The sequence below is a fragment of the Neomonachus schauinslandi genome, chromosome 1 (genome assembly GCF_002201575.2).
Source record: "Neomonachus schauinslandi chromosome 1, ASM220157v2, whole genome shotgun sequence".
Taxonomy (NCBI): Eukaryota; Metazoa; Chordata; class Mammalia; order Carnivora; family Phocidae; genus Neomonachus; species Neomonachus schauinslandi.
The window spans coordinates 78,488,668-78,498,024 of NC_058403.1; positions in this window are offsets into that span (position 1 = coordinate 78,488,668).

Here is a 9,357-nt window from a genome sequence, read left to right on the forward strand (position 1 = left end):
TACCACATTTGCATGTGCTTACTAAACACTATTTGGTAATAAATGAGTTAAAGATCCACACATATTAACAAAGTTTGCTAACAGAGAGCATATTCTTTTATGGTTAAGATAAACTTTCTACTTTCCTGAGATCTAAAATTAGAGCCTTCTCAAAGTCAACTGCTTCTTTGCTAACCTGGATCACTGAGGCCATTTATACTCTTCAATAGCCTCCGCTGACAATTCTAAACCCAGCTAGCATTGTAAGCCATTATTCACCAGAGGAATCAAGGAATTAGTACAAATTTATCAGTACAACAACAAAATTTTGAAAACAGTAGGCTTTATGTTGATAGTGATGGCTTCTTATAGAAAGTACCATGTATTCTTTTGAGGTTCTTACATTATTTCAAGTCCGTCAATTGATCTTAAGTGATAGTTATGCATTTAAAGCAGTGTCTAAAAAGCTGTTGACATGCAAACGTTTGTTAAGGTATGTATTTTGGATCTTTAACTCATTTATTACTTATTAATGTCATTTATTATTTAGTAAACACAATATAATACATGCTTGTCCCTACATCTGTCATAAGTGTTTAAGAAGAATTGCCTTGAGCTGGATAGGGACAGTAGTTCCACTTACCTCTTTATTCAGTTGCTGGAGGAAATACGAGGCTAGCTTCTGCCTGAGTGTAGGCGGTGTCCACTGAAGCAATGTGAAGGGCAGCACTCACTGACACATTCTTCACAATAACTTTGAAAACCATTTGCATAAAGATAAGAAAAGATTAAGAGAGTTGAAGGAAATGGAGAAAATTGAGGAGGACCACAGAGGAGACTGTGGAAGCTACATAAGGACTGGGTTTGAATCTGTTTACCCAATGTTCTTAAATTCTATTATGTAACCAAGATATGGAGGGTTTTTGTTTTTTGTTTTTTGTTTTTAGCTCTACCTGCATAAAGACTAAAATAAAAATACATTATTGTACTTCAAATCAGTACATCCGACACTGTAGTATGCATACAAATCAATGGGAAGATCTATTTGAAATGCAGATACAGGGGCACCTGGGTGGCTCAGTCATTAAGCATCCGCCTTCGGCTCAGGTCATGATTCCAGGGTCCTGGGATCGAATCCTGCATCAGGCTCCTGGCTCAGCGGGAAGCCTGCTTCTCCCTCTCCCACTCTCCCTGCTTGTGTTCTCTCTCTCGCTGTCTCTCTCTGTCAAATAAATAAAATCTTAAAAAAAAAAAGAAAGAAAAGAAATGCAGATACAAGTGGCCTCTGCCCTCCCACCAAGATTCAGGAGATTGGATCTGAGGTGGGCCCACTTTTTATTTTGAAAAACTTTATTTTGAAAAAGAGACTGATTAATAAAGTATATGCCAGAGTTGCAAGAAGAAAGTAATGAACACCAAATCTTTGTCACACTTATCAATTGTTAACAGTTTAGTACATTTGTTCTTTCTCAGATTTATGACTTTTTTCTGAGCTTTCTGCAAATCACAGACATAGGAGTGGTACTTGACTCCTAATACTTGGCACTACATCCTAAAAATAAAGATATTCTCCTTCCATAGAACCACAGAACTATCATTATATCCCCCCAAGTTTACTATTAAAATACTATCTTCAAAACTATCCATAATCAACATTTCTCAAATGTCCCAATAATGTACTTTATAGCCTTGAAAATAAAGTCTAGGGGGCGCCTGGGTGGCTCAGTTGGTTAAGCGACTGCCTTCAGCTCAGGTCATGATCCTGGAGTCCCGGGATCGAGTCCCACATCGGGCTCCCTGCTCAGCGGGGAGTCTGCTTCTCCCTCTGACCCTCCCCCCTCTCATGTGCTCTCTCTCTCTCTCTCTCTCTCTCTCAAATAAATAAATAAATAAAATAAAATCTTTAAAAAAATAAATAAAGTCTAGGACCCAATCAAGGGTTGCATATTATATTTAGTGAGGCTGCTGTCTCTTTAGTCTCTTTTAATCTAGAACAATACCGCCCATTGGAGAAGGGATTTTCTCATTAGAAAGTCTATTACATATATATGTATAATGTGTTTATGTGTATGTGGTGTGTGCTTGCATTTCTTGCGATCTCGTTAATCTGGTTTGGTTGTTTTTCCTGTCTTCTAGGACATTCACATTTTTGAAGATTCTAGACCAGTTTGGTTTCATTTCTTTGTTTTAGAATGTCCCACACTTGGAATTTGTCTGATTGTTCCCTCAGTACTAGGTTCAATGTCAACATTTTTTTTTTAAGATTTTATTTATTTATCTGACAGAGAGGGACACAGCGAGAGAGGGAACTCAAGCAGAGGGAGTAGGAGAGGGAGAAGCAGGCTTCCCGCCGAGCAGGGAGCCCGATGCGGGACTCGATCCCAGGACCCTGGGATCATGACCTGAGCTGAAGGCAGTCGCTTAACCATCTGAGCCACCCAGGCGCCCCCAATGTCAACATTTTTGACAAGAATATTACATTTAGGTGGCAAAGCATCCTCTTTAAGTCATCATATCAGGAGGCACATGGTGTTAGATTTTCCATTACCCCCACATGATTCTGATTCAGGTTAATCTACAGACAACATTTTGAAGAACACCTGCTTGTAAAACCTTGTGAAACTGTGTGTTTTATTTGAAGTCGTGAAACTTTGTCAGAATTCTATATGACCAGCTCTAATCCTTTACTGGGAGTGCTAAAACTATCAACAATAAACAGATAACTATTATGGTATGTAGCATGGTGCTGGGTCCTTGCAGACATCAAGAAAATGAAAAAGGCACAATTCCCACTTTGGATCTGAGAGAGAAAGGAAAAGAAGCACATAAAAATGAGAACATTTCTCAATCAGGTGATCAAAGATCAGAAAATCTGACAATACTCAATGGAAAAACACATATTCTTCCGTTGGTGGGGGGTTTAAATTAGTGTAACATTTTTTAGTATATTTTGACAATATGATGAATTAAAATGCACATGTTCTTTGACCCAACAATTCCAGTTAGGAAATTTATCCTATGCATATAATACCACAAGAACCCAGAACTCTGCCCTTCCCTGTCTTCTGCCTCTCTCCCCATTGTCCACCCCCACACCCTCAAAGAACAAGAACATCTATTCCTGGGCACCTGGGTGGCTCAATTGGTTAAGCTTCTGCCTTCAGCTTAGGTCATGTTCCTGGGGTCCTGGGAATGGGCCCCGCGTCTACTTCCTGCTCAGTGGGGATCCTGCTTCTCCCTCTGCCCCGGCAGTTCCCCCTGCTTGTGCTCTCTGGCTCACTCTCTCTCTCTCAAATAAATAAATAAAATCTTTAAAAAAAAAAAAAAAGAATTTCTATTCCTTTTGTCATTATTTTAATAGCAAAAAAAAAACAACAACAAACCTAAAAACAACCTTCATATCTATCAAAAAGAGGCTGATTAATAAAGTATATGCCATGCACGTTACTTAGCCATTAAAAACAATAACTTTCACTTCTAGGAAGATGGCATAGACACACTTTGCCCTATTTCTCCTGCAAAGTACAACTAAAACCCCTGGACATTATGTATAAGTAGACACAAGAAGACTGAGAGGTAGAGGAGAAGGCAGGCTGGCTAGAAACCTTGAGATGGACATATGAGTTCTTTGGGTTTTGCTCTTGCCTCATATGTCCCGGAATGGAACTGAAGAAGTCAGCAACCCAGGAAAGCTAATAGACACAGACCAAAAAAAGCTCTGACTGCCTTGTCTGGGTGGTCTGAATGTGGCCGCGTGTGGCCTCAGGCTGTGGCTGAGGCTGTGGCTGAGACCCGGACTGCACCGCACTGCACAAAATGCTGCACACGTGCTGAGCTGCCCACGGGACCCTAGGTGGGTTGCGGGGCCCTGAGTCAGGTGGGGGCTGAGCAGTCCCCGAGGCACTGCCTGGGCCCTGGAACTGCCCGAGCTCTGGGGTCCCTACAAAAGCAGCCGCTGGGCCCACATGGTTCTGGGTGGCAAACAGGTACTTAGGGTCCAAATACCTGTTTGGCTGTCGGCTACCTTGAGGGTGCCGGGGTCATTGTGTCTTCCCAGGCTGAGGAGGTGAGTGGTCGTGTACCAGTCAAGCTCTGCTGGTACAAAGCTGACGTCAGGGTGCTCTGCTCCTCTGGCCTCCATTTTTCTTCCTCATGGAAAAATTCCTTCTTCTTGAGCTGCAGTAAAAGCTGGTGCTTCTCTTCCTGGCAGGCCAAACGCTTCTCTGGCAACGTTCGAATTCGTTCCTTGGTTTTCTCTGGTAACATTCTCTCCTGCAGCTCCTTTTTCTTCCTTTCCTCCTGCTCTTCCCTCGTCTTCTGTCCTAGCATCCTGTCCATCTCCTGCCATGTGTGCTCCCCCACTACAGGATGGGATAGGGCAGCCCCCTAACCATGGCGATGGAGAGCTGGGGGCACTCCGGGACGTGGCCGTGGTGCTGGGCACCCAGCTTTCTCACTGAGCGCCGGACTTGGGATGGGGCTGCAGCGGGGCAGGCATTCAGGGAGGACGGTCCCCGGCCCAGGTGGAAGCCCAGCCCCCTGACTACTGGCCCCCAGGGCGTCGTGGTCAGCCCTCCAGCAGCCAAGGCTCAACTTCATGCAAGGAAAAACCTTGGCTCTCTGAAATACTCTGTTAAAGGGATGAAAAGACAAGCTACAGCATGGGAGAAAATATTTGCAAACCACCTATCTGACAAAGTACAGTTGTCCCTTGAACAACACAGGTTTGAATTGTATGAGTCCACTTATACGCAGATTTTTTTCAATAAATATAGTACAGTACTGTAAAATGTATTTTCACTTCCCTATGACTTTCTTTTTTTTTTTTAAGATTTTATTTATTCGAGAGGGGGAGAGAGAGAGAGGGAGGGAGAGAGAGAGCATGAGTGGGGGGAGTAGCAGAGGGAGAAGAAGAGGGAGATGCTGAGTGCAGAGTCCGCCATGGGGCTCGATCCCAGGACCCTAAGATCATGACCTGAGCCGAAGTCAGATGCTTAACCGACTGAGCCACCCAGGCGCCCCTCCTTATGACTTTCTGAATAACATTTTCTTTTTTCTAGCTTACTTTATAAGAACACAATATAATATATATAACATACAAAATTGACTATTTTGACTATTTTTTAAGTTTATTGTTTTTTAAAGTTTTTAAAGTTGACTATTTCTTAAAGTTTATTATTATTTCTTTTTTAGTAATCTCTACACCCAATGTGGGCCTCACACTCATGACCCCGAGATCAAGAATCACATGCTCTTCTCACTGAGCCAGCCAGATACCCTGTTAATGGACTCTTCGTGTCATTGGTAAGGCTTCTGGTCCACAGTAGGCTATTAGTAGTTAAGATTTGGGGGCAGTCAAAATTTATGTATGGATTTTTGACTGCATGGGGGATCAGTGCCCCTAACTCCTGCATTACTCAAAGGTCAACTGTACTAGGGAAGCTTGGGTGGCTCAGTCGGTTAAGCATCCAACTCTTGGTTTTGGCTCAGGTCATGATCTCAGGGTCATGAGATGGAGCCCCATGTTGGGCTCCATGCTGGGCGTGGAGCCTGCTTAAGATTCTGTCTCTTCCTCTCCCATGCACCTGCCCCCTCTAAAAAAAAGAAAGAAACCAAACTACAATGAGATATCACACACATCTAATAGAATTGGCTAAAATAAAAAACAGTGACAATACCAAATTCTGGCAAGGATGCAGAGAAACTGCACCTCTCCTACATTGCTGATGGGAATGTAAAATGGTACAGCTCCTCTGGAAAACAGTTTGGCAGTTTCTTACAAAACTAAATGTGTAACTATCATATGACGCAGCAACTGTTACTCCTAGACATGTACCAGAGAGAAATGAAGACTTATGTTTACACAAAGTCTTGTGCATGAATGATCATAGCAGCTTTATTTACAATAGTCAAAAGCTGGAAACAATTCACATGTCTTTCAATTGGGGAACAGTTAAGTTGTACTACATCTAGCCATGGAATACTATTCAGTTGTAAAAAGGAAGGATCTGTTCATCGATACACACAACCTGTATGAATCTCTAGACTATTGGACTGAGTGAAAAAACCCAATGTCAAAAGGTTACATCCTGTGTGATTCCATTTAGATCACATTCTTGAATAGAGAAAATTACAGAAATGGAGAGTAGGTTAGTAGTTGCAGAGGGGTAAAGAGTGGGCAGGAGAGAAGTGGGTGTGGCTATGAAAGGGCCACAGGAGAGATCCTTGTGATGACAGAAGTATTCATATCTTGACTGCATCATTGTCAGCATCCTGGTTGCGATACTGTTCTGTAGTTTTCCAAGATGTTCCTTACCATCGGGGGAAACTGGGGCAAGAGTACATGTGTTATTTCTTACAACTGCATGTGAATCTACAATGATCTCAAAATAAAATTAAAAGTTTAATTAAAAAATAAAGAGAATAATTGCTAAATGTATCCTGGTATTCTGGGTTGGATACTGATATGATAAAATGACAGTGGAAAAGAACAAAATGAGGTCACTAGATCTGTGTGTACCAGTTTGGAAAGATGTTCAAAATGTACTGTAAATGGAAAAGGCTCGTTGAAGAACATTATATTTAGCAAGATCCTATTTGTGTTAAAAATGGATAGATATATGCATAGTTTTATGCAGAGAACCATGCTATCTTAGTCTGTTTGGGCTGCCATAACAAAGTACCATAACCTGGGGGGCTTAGACAACAGAAATTTATTTCTCACAGTTCTGGAGACTAGAAGTCCAAGATCAAGGTGCCGGCAGGGTCCATGTCCAATGAGAGCTCTCTCCTTGGGTGGCAGATGGCAGCCTTCTCACTGGGTCCTCACTTGGCCTTCCCTAGGTGCATTTGGGCAGAGAAAGAGGAAACAAGCTCTCTGGCCTCTTATCTATAATTATTTCAATAAAACTTTCTCAGAAGGAAACTGATTCCCTCTAGAGGAAGTACAAAAATTAGAAGAAAATTTTTGTTTTTTACTTGACATGCTGCTGTTCACTTTATTTTTTGTACCACTGGCATATATTACATCTATAATTTTTAAAACAATAATTACAATATGATATGGACTGACCTGTGCTTCCCCAAGTTCATATGTTGAAGCCCTAACCCCTAGTGTGACTAGATTAGGAGATGGGGCCTTTAAAGAGGTAATTACGTTAAATGAGGTCATAAAGGGGGGCTCTTGTCTGAAAGAACTGGTGTCTTTGTGAGAAGAGGAAGACACTGAGGGCGTGCATGCACAGATGGAAGGCCATGTGCACACACAGAGAAGGCATCTGTCTGCAAGACAAGGAGAGAGGCCTCTGAGAAACCAGACCTGTAGACACCTTGATCTTGTACATCCAGCCTCTTGAACTGTGGGAAAATAAGTTTGTGTTATTTAAGCTGCCTGGTCTGTAGCATCTGACCAGGGGAGCTCTAGCGGACTGATGCACGTCATTCTTCAGGTTCAAGAAAACCCAGCCGTGTCTTGCTTAATATAAAAGATGTGTAGGGCATGATTTTTTTGACAAAATATAGAAGGGCATTTCCTTTACCAATGAACTAATAATAGACTTGCTTAGAAATAATTTGTTATGTGATTTAATTTGTCAGAGTTGGGCCACTTTCTCCATCCCTTTTATCTCTTAAAATTTACTTATCCTCTTAGGGTCAGCTCAAAAGCCTCCTCTTCCTGATTACCCTTAAAATGAAGTGATTTCCTTCCTTGGACTCCCATAGTCAGTACGCGGTACCCCCCCTTAGGACAGTCATCATGTTCCAACTTATAGGTAGTGTATGTGTCTCATCTCTTCTAACCAGTCAGTAAGCGTCCTGAGAGGAGGGACTGTGTCTTATTCATCTTTGCATCTCCCACAGCAGGAAGCCCAATGCTTTGATGCTTGCATTAGTTTCTACTGCTCTTGTAACTCATTACTATGAACTTAATGGCTTAAACCAACAAAAAATTTATTATCTTTTAGTTCCAGAACTCAGGAAACTGAAATAAATCTCACAAGGCTAAAATCCAGGGGTCAGCAGAGCTGTGCTCCTTTGGGAGGCCCTGGGAAGAATCTGTTCCTTGTGTTTTCCAGCCTTTAGAGGCTGCCCACCTTCCTTGGCTCCTGGCCACATCAGTCTGGTTTGGGGATTAAGATGTGGACATATTTGAGGGGAGGGGGCATTATTTCGCCTGCTACCACAGCCAATCAACTTGTGGAATAGTGTATAAAATAAGTACTGAGGGGAGACAGTAAACAAATCATTAGAATAGAATAGAGTTGATCCAAAAAAGCTTCTAAGAAGTTGTGAATTTTGATTCAAAAATGGCAAAATGAGTTTTTTGCTTCTTTGATTCGTAGGTCAAACTGATTAGAAGAAGAATTTTTCATTGCTAGCAGTAATTCCTTACACACATAGTAAGCACTCAACTATTTTTTTAATGAATGAGTGAATAACTAGAGGAATGAATAGTAGGACTCATAGATGGAGGACTATTATGTATTTCCTACAGTGATTTTTAATGTTGATACTCTGATTTCTTTTAGAGGGTATATTACTCCTTGTAATATTACAAGGAGTAATATGAGTCCTATCCACATTCAAAAAGGACACACCCTGATGTTCCCTCCAGCTTCTATGCCAATTTTTATCCCCTGGACTTGTAGGCCTTCATTTACTTGTGGAAATGGTGATTATTTACATAAATGCAAATTTATGTAAATACATTTACATACAGGCTTTCAACAAGGAGCTGTTTTAAACTGTCTAGACTGTAAAACAAATTGCAGTTCTACTCTGCAATTTCATAATCTTACTTTTTAATGGTACAACTAACACTTTAAAAACAATAAAGGACATTTAAAAAGTAAAATTTCTCCTCAGCCTACTACATTAGGGGACAAAGCTTAGTGCAGCAGAACATTTCCAGCTGTTTGGTGCCCTGTTGGTTGCTCTGGTCCGTTCACTTCTGTCAATGTTATTTGTATGAGGAATCTGCCCAAAGTGGAGGCTGGGTCTGGAGCACAGCCTGGGGAGGGGGGGGTCCTCCTCAGATCCAGTCCTTACCTCTGCATCTGGGGTGCACTAGACGTAGAAGTGAAGCAGGCAGGCGTTTACAGATCTCGTTGCCTTGGTATAAATCCAGCCATTCAATTATTCAGGTTTCATGATTTTTGCCATATTTGAGTACCACCTGAGTACCATTATTTACCTGATATTTTTACAAGTTGACTTGCATTTACTTCATTGGAGTGAAATCATAGGTTTAATTTGTTGCATTTTCCTAATACTGATTAAAATAATTACATAACTATCAAAATAAATGCATGTCAATATACTCCATCTGAAGATTTCTGACTGGGGATACACTGCTACAGACAGACCTCAGGCCTACCA